The 13,669-nt window shown below is 33.2% G+C and overlaps 1 pseudogene across 1 annotated transcript; it reads right to left on the bottom strand.

Annotated features, from left to right (window-relative positions):
* Nucleotides 1-1,091: 1,091 nt before the first annotated feature.
* LOC108451691 (probable CoA ligase CCL10) lies at nucleotides 1,092-13,276 on the bottom strand (annotated as a pseudogene). Its single transcript, XR_008270636.1, has 7 exons — nucleotides 12,289-13,276; nucleotides 11,292-11,481; nucleotides 10,577-10,633; nucleotides 7,294-7,382; nucleotides 1,958-2,025; nucleotides 1,311-1,437; nucleotides 1,092-1,205 (listed from the first exon to the last, which is right to left on the bottom strand). The product of XR_008270636.1 is annotated as a probable CoA ligase CCL10 (transcript).
* Nucleotides 13,277-13,669: the final 393 nt, after the last annotated feature.

Here is a 13,669-nt window from a genome sequence, read left to right as displayed (position 1 = left end):
TTTAGTTGAACGTAGTACTTATTCAATGGAATAGTTATTACTTCCCTATTACTTGTTTTCCCGTAACAGCTATTCGTTGATATTATCAAAGAATGGTTGTTCCATACAACATTGAATAACAAAAAAATTAATTAATTTCCAGATTAGTCCTTTAAAACTTGGACTTAGAAAATATAAAATAAAATATTTAAAATATTTTAATATAATTTAATATAAAATATTTAATTTTAAAATATAATTTAATAAAAATAACTTAATCATATTTTAATATAAATTAATATAAAAATAATTATATTAAAAATATTATTAAATTATATATTTTTATTTTATTAAATTATTTATTATTTATTATTAAATTATTTTTAATAATAACTCTATTATAATTGAATAACAATAACATAATCTACTACTTAAAAAACTTTTGCTAAGAGTACTCTGATCATTTTAGATTTTTTTCCTTATACTATTACAACATCATTCCATTCAACCAAACAGTTGAATTATTGATTTCAACTCTTATTTCATTACAGTTTCATTCCATTACAACGAACTAAACGCAGTGTAAATGTCTTAGGTTTTTGATATTTTTCACTTGCTCTTCTCTTTCATCTCAACACCTTTATAGCTAACATAATCGTATGAGAGAATTTCTCTTTTTTGAAATTTGCTTGCAGAACAGATGATTTAATGGTTAAGTAGATGCTGGTTTGTAATTGAAAAGATTGAAAAGAGTTGATTTTTGTCATTGTTGTTGGACGTAATATAGCAAAAGGTCTGAATAGCCTCTATCATTGAATCTCTATTACACGAAGTGAGGGAATAAAGGCTAAACTCTAATTCCATTGAATCACCCATTCAAAGAACCAAATCATTAAACCATTGTAGAATTATAGAATAAATATAAAACGGAACCGAACAATGTTTTGCATTGGTATGAATACAATCATCACACTCAATCTTTTTGAGTACCTTGTATGAGGTAATATTACAGATTTGTTTTGTGATCTTTGGGCAATCACGCTAATGGCTTTGGAGCTATTTGTGTAACCAGGAATTTTATTAAAAATATTGGCAATTAAGAATTGAGAAATTTATATCTTGGATCCAACTTTTGCAATGAGTTCTCTTCTCAAAATCTTTCCGGACACTAATCTTGGGATACTTTTTAAGAAAGTGACACTTCGCAATCTTTTATAATGTGCAACCTATGAACAAATTAAGATAAGATAGATTGTAATAAATAATCTTATTACAAGCCTAGCAAAATAATTTGAAACTTAAAGAGAGAGAAAACAAAATCAATTTCATACCTTACTTTTTACGAAAAGTTGAACATCTTTTTTTGTTAGTGAGTTGAACATCTTTTTTTGTTAGTGAGTTGTTTAATGCTCTAACAACATATGCAATTGGAATTCTCCAGCTTTAATATTAGGGAATCTAAATAATTAGAAGAAATAAAATAAAAGTTTAATTGATAATGCATTACTCGCTATTTGGGGCCTGAATTTGGCAGCTGCTCCCATAGTGCAGTCTGAAATTTTTTTTGTTCCAAGTTAATCTCTAAACTTGATAATTGTTCCCACATTAGGGCTTGGACTTTATTTTATCCAAGTTGCTCTTTAAACTTAATAATTGTTCCCACATTAAGGTCTAAATTTTTTATCCAAGTTAGTCCTTGATCTTTTCTTAAAGATCCTAAAGTTCATACCTTACTGTGAGAATAGTTGACAAGTTTAAGGAGTAACTTGGATAAAAAAAAAAGGTCCAGGCCCTAATTTGAAAAAAAAATTGCCTAGTTCAGGCCCTAATTTAGGAACAATTGTCAAGTTTTAAGGATTAGCTTAGATTAAAAAAATTTCAAATCCCAATATGAAAGTAATTGAAAAATTTACTCTCAATAATGATTTAACCCTTACAAAAAATATAAAAAAGAAGCACGAAATCAAACTATACTTACAGAATAACAACAGCATCAACAATGTCAGGATGAGAAAGAAGCAACCCTTCTAGTTCTGCCGGTGCCACCTAATAAATAACTTTATAAATGTGTTTTTCTTAATAATCCTTATTGTTAGAATTAAATGACCCGAATCCTTATTTAAATAAAAGACAGTGGTAAAATAAAATAAAAGTAAAATCCATATAGAACTACACTTCTTTTATTTTATTTTAGAATAAGGTTTTTTAAACCTTATTAAACTTCATCTATTTTATATTGATTAGAATAAGGTATTTCAGTCTTACTAGAATATTGTTTTACAAGCCTATAAATAGACATAGTCTATTCCTCTGGTAATTATTCGAATTTAACATAGTAAATTTTCTTCTCCTCTTCCTTGGTTTTTTCCCGAAAGGGTTTTCACGTAAAATCTGTGTGTTCTTTATTTTATTTTATTTTATTTTTTCAAATTAGTATCAGAGTTTCTAGGTAGTTCATCTTGATCACGGTAATGGCGTCTTTGAAGTATGAAATTCCGCTGTTAGATCGCAACACTAGATTTGTGTTGTGGCAGATTAAAATGCAAGTAGTTCTTGCACAGATGGATCTAGAGGATGCCCTGCTAGAGATTGATAAGATGCCTTCGACATTAACAGATGAAGAGAAGAAGCGTTAGGATCGAAAGGCGTTAACACAATTACATCTGCATTTGTCCAACAAAATTTTGTAGGATGTGATGAAGGAGAAGACCACCGTTGCATTATGGAAGAGGCTGGAACAAATATGTATGTCGAAAACTCTAACAAGCAAGATGCATATGAAGCAGCATCTTTATGCTCATCATTTGGAGGAAGGTGGGTCTGTACACGAACACTTAACAGTGTTTAAAGAAATTCTCTCAAACTTGGAGGCTATGAAGGTTCAGTATAATAAGGAAAATCTAGGGTTGATTCTACTTTTTTCGTTGTCCCTGTCTTATTCAACCTTTAGAGACACGATTTTATATAGCCGCGAGTCTCTCACAGTTGATAAGGTTTATAATTTTTTGACCTCGTATGATAAGATGAAGCATCTTGTGATTAAAATCAACTCTCAGGGAGAGGGTTTCATTGTTCGTGGGAGACAAGATCGGAATGCTAATGATGATCGTGGAAGGAAACAGGAACGGAATCCTCGCGTTAAATCTAAGTATTCAAATAAAGGTAAAACTTGTAACTTCTGCAAAAAGAAAGGACACATTAAATCTGAGTGCTATAAGCTACAGAACAAGATTAAAAGGGAGGTTGCGAATCAAAAGGGAAAACAACCAGAAAATTTCGGTAAGGCTGATGTTGTAGAAGACTACAGCGATGGTGAACTTCTAGTTGCTTCTGTCAACAATTCTAAAATAAGCGATGAGTGGATACTTGATTCAGGTTGCACCTTCCACATGAGTCTTAATCGGTATTGATTTACAACTTACGAAATAGTGTCTAAAGGTGTTGTTTTGATGGAAAATAATGCTTCATGTAAAATCGCAGGTGTTGGAACAATTAAAGTTCAGATGTTGATAGAGTTGTTAGAACACTTAGTGACGTACGAAATGTTCTAGAATTGAAGAGAAATTTAATTTCGTTGAGTACTCTTGATTCAAAAGGGTATAGATACACAACTAAAAGTGGAGTTTTAAAGATTTCCAAAAGTTCCCTTGTTGTGATGAAAGGGCAGAGAAAGACTACCAAGTTATATGTTTCTGAGGTTCTCATCACATCGGTGATGCAATTGCCATTGTTATTAGAGGAATCCATAACACGAAGGGAACGTTATTCATTCTGATCTATGGGGGCCATCCAGAGTGCCTTCGAGAGGTGGAGCTAATTATATGCTAACTTTTATTGATGATTTTTCCAGAAAAGTTTGGGCGTTCTTCCTGAAGTAGAAAAGTGATGTGTTTTTCGCATTTAAGTCTTGGAAAATTATGATTGAAAAACAGATGGGAAAAAAATAAAATACCTCTGCACAGACAATGAATTAGAGTTCTATTCTGATGAGTTTAATAGACTATGCAGGTCAGAAGGGATCGTGAGACACTTGACAGTTCGTCATACTACACAGCAAAACGGCATTGCAGAATGAATGAATAAAACGATCAAGGAGAAGGTTCGATGTATGTTGTCAAATGCCAACTTACCGAAGTCGTTTTGGGAAGAAACAACCTCTACTACATATTTTTTAATCAACCGATCTCCATTAGTTGCCATTGAGAAAAAGACTCCACAAGAGGCATGGTCTGGTAATCTTGCTAATTATTCTAACTTAAAGATCTTTGGGTATCCTGCGTATGCTCATGTTGATAATGGAAAATTGGAACCGAGATCCATTAAATGTGTTTTTCTTGGTTATAAAGACGGTGTAAAAGGGTATAAGTTATGGTGTCTTGAAAATAGAAAAGTTGTGATTAGCAGAGATGTCGTTTTGGATGAAACTGCTATACTACCTAACTTATCTCTTAAAGACTCTTCCAATAAAGAAAATCAAAAGTAGGTGAAGCATCAGATTAATACAGAGTCGGCTCCTCAAGCCAGTACAAAAATTAAGAATAGAGTTGCTTCTTTACCATAATACTCTATTGCCAAAAATAGAACTAGAAGAGAAATTAAACCTCAAAAAAAGTATGCCAAGGCTGATCTAATTGCTTATGCTTTAAATGTGGCTAAAGATATAGATGCAAACCGAAAGCCATCTAATTATTTTGAGGCAGTTAGCTGTAAAGATTCAAAAAAGTGGATGTTTTCTATGTAAGAGGAGTAATCACTCCACAAAAATAGAACATGGGATCTTGTGAAACTTCCTAAAGGTAAAAAGGTTGTTCGTTGTAAATAGGTGTTTAAAAAAAAAGAAAGGACTCCAAGAGTTGAAGAACCCAGATATAAAACAAGGCTTGTTGCAAAGGGTTACAGACAAATTCCAAGAGTGGACTTCACAGATGTGTTCTCCCAGTTGTGAAGCATAGTTCGATTCGAGATTTTCTTGGTATTGTGGCCACGCATGATTTGGAGCTTGAGCAGTTAGATGTAAAAACTGTATTTTTGCATGGAGAACTTGATGAAGACATTTATATGCTACAACCAGAGGGTTTTACAGTCTCAGAAAAAGAGGATTATGTTTGCTTGCTAAAAAATTCCCTTTACGGTTTGAAACAGTCACCAAGATAATAGTACAAGAGGTTTGATTCCTTTATGACTTCTCATGATTTCAAAAGAAGTAGTTTTGACAGTTGTATTTACTTTAAGAAAAACAGTGATGGTTCTTTCGTATATCTACTTCTTTATGTTGATGATATGTTGATAGCAGCAAAAGATAAATAAAAGATAAGAAAGGTCAAAGCCCAACTAAGTGAAGAATTTGAGATGAAATATTTGGGACCAACAAAGAAGATACTTGGTATGGAAATTCTCAGAGATAGAAAAGTAAGTAAATTGTACCTAAGTCAGAAGGGGTATATTGAGAAAATTCTTCGCAGGTTCAATATGCAGAGTGTTAATCCTGTTAGTACTCCTTTAGCAGCCCATTTCAGACTTTCATCAACTTTGTCTCCACAATCAGATGATGAGATTGAATGCATGTCACATGTTCCATACTCTAGTGTAGTGGGATCTCTCATGTATGCTATGGTTTGTTCACGTCCAGATTTATCATATGCAGTTAGTGTAGTTAGCAGATACATGGCGAATCCCGGTAAAGAATACTAGAAAGCAATTCATGGATTTTAAGATACTTACGAGGTGCTACTGATGTCTGCTTACAGTTTGGAAGAACTAGAGATTGGGCCATTGGGTATGTTGATGCTGATTTTGCTGGAGACCTTGATAGAAGAAGATCTCTCACAGGTTATGTCTTTACAATCGGAGGTTGTGCAATCAGTTGGAAAGCCACTTTGCAAATTACAGTCGCTTTGTCTACCACTGAAGCTGAGTACATGGCAATTACTGAGGCTTGTAAAGAATTTATCCGATTGAAAGGACTCTTTTGTGAACTCAGTGAAGACATTCAAATCAGTACAGTATTTTGTGACAGTTAGAGTGCAATATTCCTTACAAAAGATCAAATGTTTCATGATAGAACAAAACACATTGATGTTCAGTATCATTTTGTTCGTGATATTATTGCTCGTGGTGATATTGTTGTGAGTAAAATTAGTACTCATGAAAATCCTACGGATATGATGTCTAAGTCACGTCCAGATTTATCATATGCAGTCAGTGCAGTTAGCAGATACGTGGCGAATGCCGGTAAAGAACACTGGAAAGCAGCTCAATGGATTTTAAGATACTTAAGAGGTGCTACTGATGTCTGTTTATAGTTTGGAAGAACTAGAGATGGAGTTATTGGGTATGTTGATGCTGATTTTGCTAGAGACCTTGATAGAAGAAAATTTCTCACAGGTTATGTCTTTACAATCAAAGGTTGTGCAATTAGTTGGAAAGCCACTTTGCAAATTACAGTCGCTTTATCTACCACTGAAGCTGAGTACATGGCAATTACTGAGGCTGGAAAAGAAGTTATCCAATTGAAATGACTCTTTTGTGAACTCAATGAAGACATTCAAATCAGTACAATATTTTGTGACAGTTAGAGTGCAATATTCCTTACAAAAGATCAAATGTTTCATGAGAGAACAAAACACATTGATGTTCGGTATCATTTTGTTCGTGATATTATTGCTCGTGGTGATATTGTTGTGAGCAAAATTAGTACTCATGAAAATCTTGCATATATTATGTCTAAGTCATTCCTATAACCAAGTTTGAGCATTGCTTAGACTTGGTTGGTGCCCATTGTTGAAGTTAAACCCTTAAGGCGTTTTATGGAAGAAGTGGACAACTTGTTGGTTGGGAGTTCGCGATGAAAAACTTGTTCATTGAGAATTCATGTCAATGTGGAGATTGTTAGAATTAAATGACCCAAATCCTTATTTAAATAAAATATAGTGGTAAAATAAAATAAAAGTAAAATCCATATAGAACTACACTTCTTTTATTTTATTTTATTTTAGAATAAGGTTTTTTAAATCTTATTAAACTCCATCTATTTTATATTGATTAGAATAAGGTGTTTCAGTCTTACTAGAATATGGCTTTACAAGCCTATAAATAGACATAGTCATTCCTCTTGTAATCCTTCGAATTCAACATAGTGAATTTTCTTCTCTTCTGCCCATGGTTTTTTCCCGAAAGGGTTTCCACGTTAAATTTGTGTATTCTTTATTTTATTTTATTTTATTTTCTCACTTATAAATACATTTTTTTCTAAGTCATCCAGATATTTTATTGAAAAAGAAAAAAAATAAAACTAAAGATGTTTGAAAACTTCACCTGTAAACCATAACATTTGATAAGCTCCTTTATTCAATCTATAACAAATAATTGTCCTTGTTTATCGAAATAACCTAGATCACCAGTGTAAATGAGCCAATTTGCCCGAGTCCACCAAAATACAAAATAAATAAAAATTAAACCCAATTAATAGTCCAAAGTACAAAACTATTACAATAGCTCAAATAAACCTAGACCCGATACCCATTACAAGCCCAAACCTAAATTAAATCTAACCCAAATACAAGTCCAAAAATTCAAATTATAACAGTCCAGTTTACAGTCCAATTACAAAAACTCGTGGCCCAACTGCAAGAACAGGCCCGAAAAGCCCAAAATGTCAAGGTTTCAGAAACCCTAGCAGCCAAACCCCAACTCGCAGCAGCCCCAGCCTCCAAGACCTCCAAAGAGCCCACGCCTTGCGCCTCTATACGCCAAAGACTGACCTCAGATTACACCACGCATACTCCGTACCAACAAAGAAACAGACAAACCACAACAGCAAATACGAAAAAGAGAAATTATATTTTTTATTTTGATTTTTCGAGATTTCGGCTATAAAGCCAAAAGAAATGTATTCTCCTTTTTTTTTGACACATGCACATACAGCAAAGAAATAGAAAAAAGTAGAGATCACAAATCAAGAGGTGATTTTCAAATCTGTTTATTCTTTTGTTTCTCTCTTCATTTTCTTGCGATTGTAGCATAAAAAGAAAGAAATATTTGTAACGACACCGATGAACACCCAAGTATCTCGAAAATAAGGAGATTCGAGCGAGGGTCGAACGTTTTTCTTTGAATTTTCGCCTGGTTTTTTGAAAGAGTGAAATACGATTTGAAGATTTTTTTTTTAAAAAAAAAAGAAAGGGAAAGAAGTGACTTACCAGATCTCCGTCGACAGAGTCTGGTGGTTCGCGCCGTCGGCCATCGGACTGATGGTGGTCTGGCGGCTGCATGCTGAACCAAACCCTAATGAAAAGGGTTAAGGGTTCTGTTTTGTTTTGAAAAAGGGGGGGCTAAAAGAGTGGTTGTGTTTCAGAAGAGGAATAAATGAAAATGGGGGGGTTTAAGGGCTGTGTCAAAAATAGCGCCGTTTTAAGAAGGCAAGACCCGCGCGTTGACCTGTTTAGCAGGCCGGATCCGCGTGCCTTTGCTTAAATTGGGAAATATGCACGCGTGGTCCCTCTCTTGCGCGCTGATTCTGATTCTGGCCCTATTCATACTTTCTTTGTTTTTAAATGGCACCTGGAATTAAGACATCGCATCAATTTAGTCCGCTCTCAAGCCCTGCGTTTTATTGCTAGGATTATTTCCAGCTTTAGTCCCTTGGCATTTACGCGCATTATGCGTTAGTCCTTAGTCCAATTTCAAGAATTTGTGCATCGTCCCCATTCATTTTAAATCTATTTTAATTAGGTTTTATTTGTACAAGGGTTTTGAAGTTTGTTTTATCATGTTATTTGCATGACACTCTGCATGATATCTCATTTAAATGTTTTTGTGTATATTTGTACATATGTTATTTCGTGGAATTTTCTATTTTAAATACTTATTGTTTTAAAATTTACTTAATGCTCTTATGTATATGTAAAGTTATTTTAGGAGCTTTGTTTTTATGTTTGCAAATTATTATTTTGACACTCTTCTTTAGATTATATTATCCTAATATTTTATATAGTATCTTTTTAAGTGCTTTTATGTACAATGGTGTATATATAATTTATAGGTTAATTTAATTTTGTATGTATTATTAATTTCATGCTATTTTTATAAATAATTATTCTTAAATCAGTTTATGTGCATATACGTTTTGTAAACCTATTATGTGTATTTCCTAGAATTATATTTTATTATGCGTTCTTGCTATCCTTTTATATTTTATATACTATTAAATTTTCTTTTATCGTATGTATTTTAACAAATGTCTTCCTTGTATATTATTTGACTCAAAATATTCATTCTATAACGCTTATTTAAATAATTACATACATATATCTCTAGTTTTTTTAAAAAATATATTCACCAGTTCATATATTATACGTGCGTGTTTATCGTTATTTTAAATTTGTCTTATACCATAGTCTTTCTTATTATCATTTTATTTTAGATACTTTGTATTGATTGTAATGTACTAGGCTATGTATGTTATTGTGGCACATTATTTTCGCTTTTGTGTTACTATATCAATTATTTTTCATGCATGATTGAAATTGGGTTATATTTTTAAGCTAGTATATTTAATTGTTTGTTAGTTGATTAAATAAATTATATTATCTTCATTCATTCATTGTTGTACTTTATGCATACGTATATTATCCCATATCATTATTTTTCACTTGGTTTACGAAACGTGGTTTTATAAGGTTCAAATCTTCAAGATTAATTTTGTTTTATTTCAAGTAAAATTAATGCGTTTTAAGCTAGTTTCATAATTATTTATTAAAGAATTTTTCTTAAAAACAAAGGCGATATTCGATGTTTGGCAATTCGGGGAATCGTGCCCTATCGTGATGGGTTGCAATTTTTCGTTTGTTCAAAACAACCGAATATTCCTTTGGGATTTCACCCGCATCTTTAAAAATTCTTCAAAACAAAGGTAATGTTCGATGTTTGGCAATTCGGAGAATCGTGCCCTATCGTGTTGGGTTGCGATTTCCTGTTTGTTCAAAATAATTGAATATTCCCTTAGAATTTCACTCATGTTCTTTAAATTCTAAAATAAGGCAATGTCCGATGTCTAGAAATTCGAGGAATCGTGCCCTACTGTGCTGGGTTTCGATTTTTTTCGTTGGACTAAATAATTGGGCATCCTTTTGCGGTTTTCAACATATAAATTTTTGGAAGTCGAAATTTATCACATTTTAAAGGGTATAAAAGATCGTGTCCTATCGTGCTGGATGTGATGCTGTATTCCTTTGAAACAAGAGAATTTTGATGACTAACTTGGGCTATTCAAATGTTTATAGAAGGAACCACATTTCAAAAAATATTTTCAAATCTTAGACATAAGGACAGTATTTAATCGATTTGGTACCAATTTTGGGCGTAGTGAGGGTGCTAATCCTTCCTCATGTGTAACCGACTCCCGAACCCGTTTTCTCATATTTTCGTAAGACCAAAATTGTTGTTTTAGTGAAAATAAATATTTTACTAAAATAACCAAATTTCTAGGTGATCCGATTACACCTAAATAAAAGATTGGTGGCGACTCCATTTTCGTTTTTAAAGTCAATCTCCGTTTTTCTTTTTTTAAAACGAAAAAGATGGTTTCGACAACCAGTATGCAGCCACCCTTGTTAATCGATACCTACTTTTGTAGCCTCTGGATTGTTAAAATAACCTACAATAAAAATCCACAAATAATGTTGTCAAATTACCTTCATTTATATGTATTAAAGGAAAACCAATTCGTAATTATCATCCATCTTTTATGACACACTCAATAAATACAAAAAATTGATGAAGAAAAGAAAATTTGATGGTTTGATTTCTTTAGGTACAGCCTTCTACTAATGAAATCAAATTAGTTGGTCCCGAAAGACTAGGAATACACTAGGTTGATATAAGAATCCTAACAATTTCAGATTATTCAAACATCTTTGTCATGGTTTGTAACTATAATGTTGTTAGATGAAAGGACGATAAATATTCATGTATGTCTTGTAATTAAAGTAGTTAACATATTTATTTCAATTTGGATAACGTGAGAAGAAGAAAAAAAGTGCAAGCTGACCACTGTAATAATGTTGGATAGAAGGACAATGATTGAATTTCTTGTAACAAAAGTTATAAGCAAAGTAGCAAACAATTATTCATGATGCCATTATAGCGTCCCATCTGGTTAAAGATCAGGAGACAATATATAATAACTATATGTGCTGAAGTTGGAATATTAGTCCATTCGTTCAAAAAACAAAGTTGGAATGTTAAACTTGTCTCAGAAAGTAATAGTATGAACCAACTGGATTGAGCCATGGTTCATTGTAAAGCTTATTTGCTTAGTGTAATAGTGGGCCCTCGAAAGCATATTTCTCCCATCTGATCTGGAGGAAGGGGGTTCGTTGTTGTTACACTAACAATTTTGGATTTAATTAGAGGCATTAGAGTTCCGGTTGATCCTGAGAAAGGAGGGCCTTCCTTAGGATTCTCCATTGAAATATTCCCGCAAGCTTCTGTCATACCATATGCCTGCACCATGCATGTTTTCATTTAAAATCATGATTAGCTCAGGCGCCTCATTTTACAATTTAATAACCCACTTAATTCTATTATGCAACCAAAAACTATACTACAAAATTGTCAAATGCTAAAGAAATATCAATGTCAATTTATGAAGCGAATTGGACTGTGTGTGTAGCTATAGGACTTATTTATGAATATCTCCCTTTCACACTACTCCATTCGATTTCAAGAGGCAATAAAACAGAATGTGCTACTTAAAATTTATATATATACACACGGGATGAATGTTTAAGGTTTTTAGAATTGGATGATCGATTGGGCTGTCTAGTTCGATTAAATAAACTATTAAAAATTCAAGAAAATATACAATATTTTAAAAAAATTCCTATGCAACTAATTAGTTCAATATTTTTTATATCGATCCATATCAGTTCTCAAGAAAACTAGTATAATGTCTTTCTCCGGACTAATACCTCAATCGGTTCTTGGATCAACTGGTCTGACCAGTCGATCTGGTTTAATTCCAACAACAATATTAGTGGCAAATCCTAGTATTAGATTTTGGGGTCTAATTAAAATTTTTAAAAATTTTAGAGGGTTTAATAAGAATTTCAAAAAATGGGAATCTAATTAAAATTTTTAAAAAATTGGGGCTTATTGACAATTTTTTTAAAAAAATGGGGGGCTTAATTGAAAATTTAAAAAAAAAATTGAAAGGCATATTTAGAATTTTTAAAAATTTTAGGATGTGAACATGTTATATGTGTCATAAATCTATTAAACGGTTTTAATGAGTATGATTGTGAAAATTACCTGAAAAATTTGAACATGGGGCAAAATGTGGGAACATGTCTCGATCAAATCTCTGCTCAGTGGGGCTGCACTAGAGATAATTTGCTTCAACGATGATAAATCATACTTATTGTTCATCATCTGTCATTGCTTTGCCAAAGAAACCATAACCGGAGGCACAACGAACATATGCGTGACCTTGTACTTCTCGATACCAATAAATTTCCTCTTCTCAATTGTGCCAACGTTAAGACCGATTGACCGAACCAAACCCATGAAACATTGGCAAGAAACACAAACATACACTCCTTCCTTCCATGTACCTGTCTTGATCGGCAGTGAAATTTTAGGTCGAAGCGATGAAATTTTTATGTGTCAGCATCACCCCTTTACTGGTTCCGGTTGTTCCAGATGAGTACATCAATGCCGCCACATCGTTCTGCTGTACATCGTTATTCGAATTCAAAAAATGTTCAGCGTAGTTTTTTATAATATCCGAGTAAAAAGAGAATTTTGGAATAGCTGATGATAAGTTGGGGGAGCTTGATGATTGTAAGAAAACCAATGGAACATTGAACTGGCTAACTTTGCTATAAAGCTGAGGGATTGTGATGATAAGCTTGGGATTGGAATCTTTGACTTGTTTGGATATCTCGGTGAAGGTGAATGACGGGTTGGCAGTGGTGGCAATGGCACCAAGAGAGACGATAGCAAGGAAAGAAATGGGGAAACGTATTGAGTTGGGGGCAAAGATAAGGACGACATCATGTTTAGCAACGTGAAATTGGTGGCGTAATGCATAAGCAAGAGATGAAACATGAGCTTTGAGTTGGAGAAAGGTTAGGGTTTCGTTTGAATTAGAATTGAGGAGAGCGGTGTGATGAGGGATGGAGGAAGTGGATTGGAATATAAAGGAGGTGAGTGAGAGGTCAGGGCTTGTTGGGAGCTTGATAGGGGGCCTGGTGGAAGTGTAGGTTTGGGTTTTTGGATTGAATGAAGAAACTGCCATTGGTGGGGGTGACTTGTTGCTTAAGGAGATAGGAATGGATGCTTGGTTTTGCAGTTTTGGATTATTAAGTTTGTTTTGTTTGGTTGCATTTATGGTTCAAAAATGCACATTTGTTGGCATTTGGTCTTCGTCTCGGGTAATCATTTATTAATGTTGATGTTAAATGATCTGGTTTTAAAAAGTCAACTCCTCATATTTCTGTTACTGCGGAATATTAAGGGAAGTGGCAGGGTCTTAGGCACTGTACTGGTGTTCTCTTTGGATAATAAATGGTTAGTGGAAAAACTCTACATCAATGTAAATGTTGTTACCACTTTTAACTTTGATATGTTTTTCTTTCCTTTTAATTTAGGGTTCGTTGTTGGGTTTATATATATATTTTTGAAAGCGGGC

Source organism: Gossypium arboreum, chromosome 9 (genome assembly GCF_025698485.1).
Source record: "Gossypium arboreum isolate Shixiya-1 chromosome 9, ASM2569848v2, whole genome shotgun sequence".
In the NCBI taxonomy this organism is placed as follows: domain Eukaryota; kingdom Viridiplantae; phylum Streptophyta; class Magnoliopsida; order Malvales; family Malvaceae; genus Gossypium; species Gossypium arboreum.
This window is presented reverse-complemented; position numbering and strand designations above follow the sequence as displayed.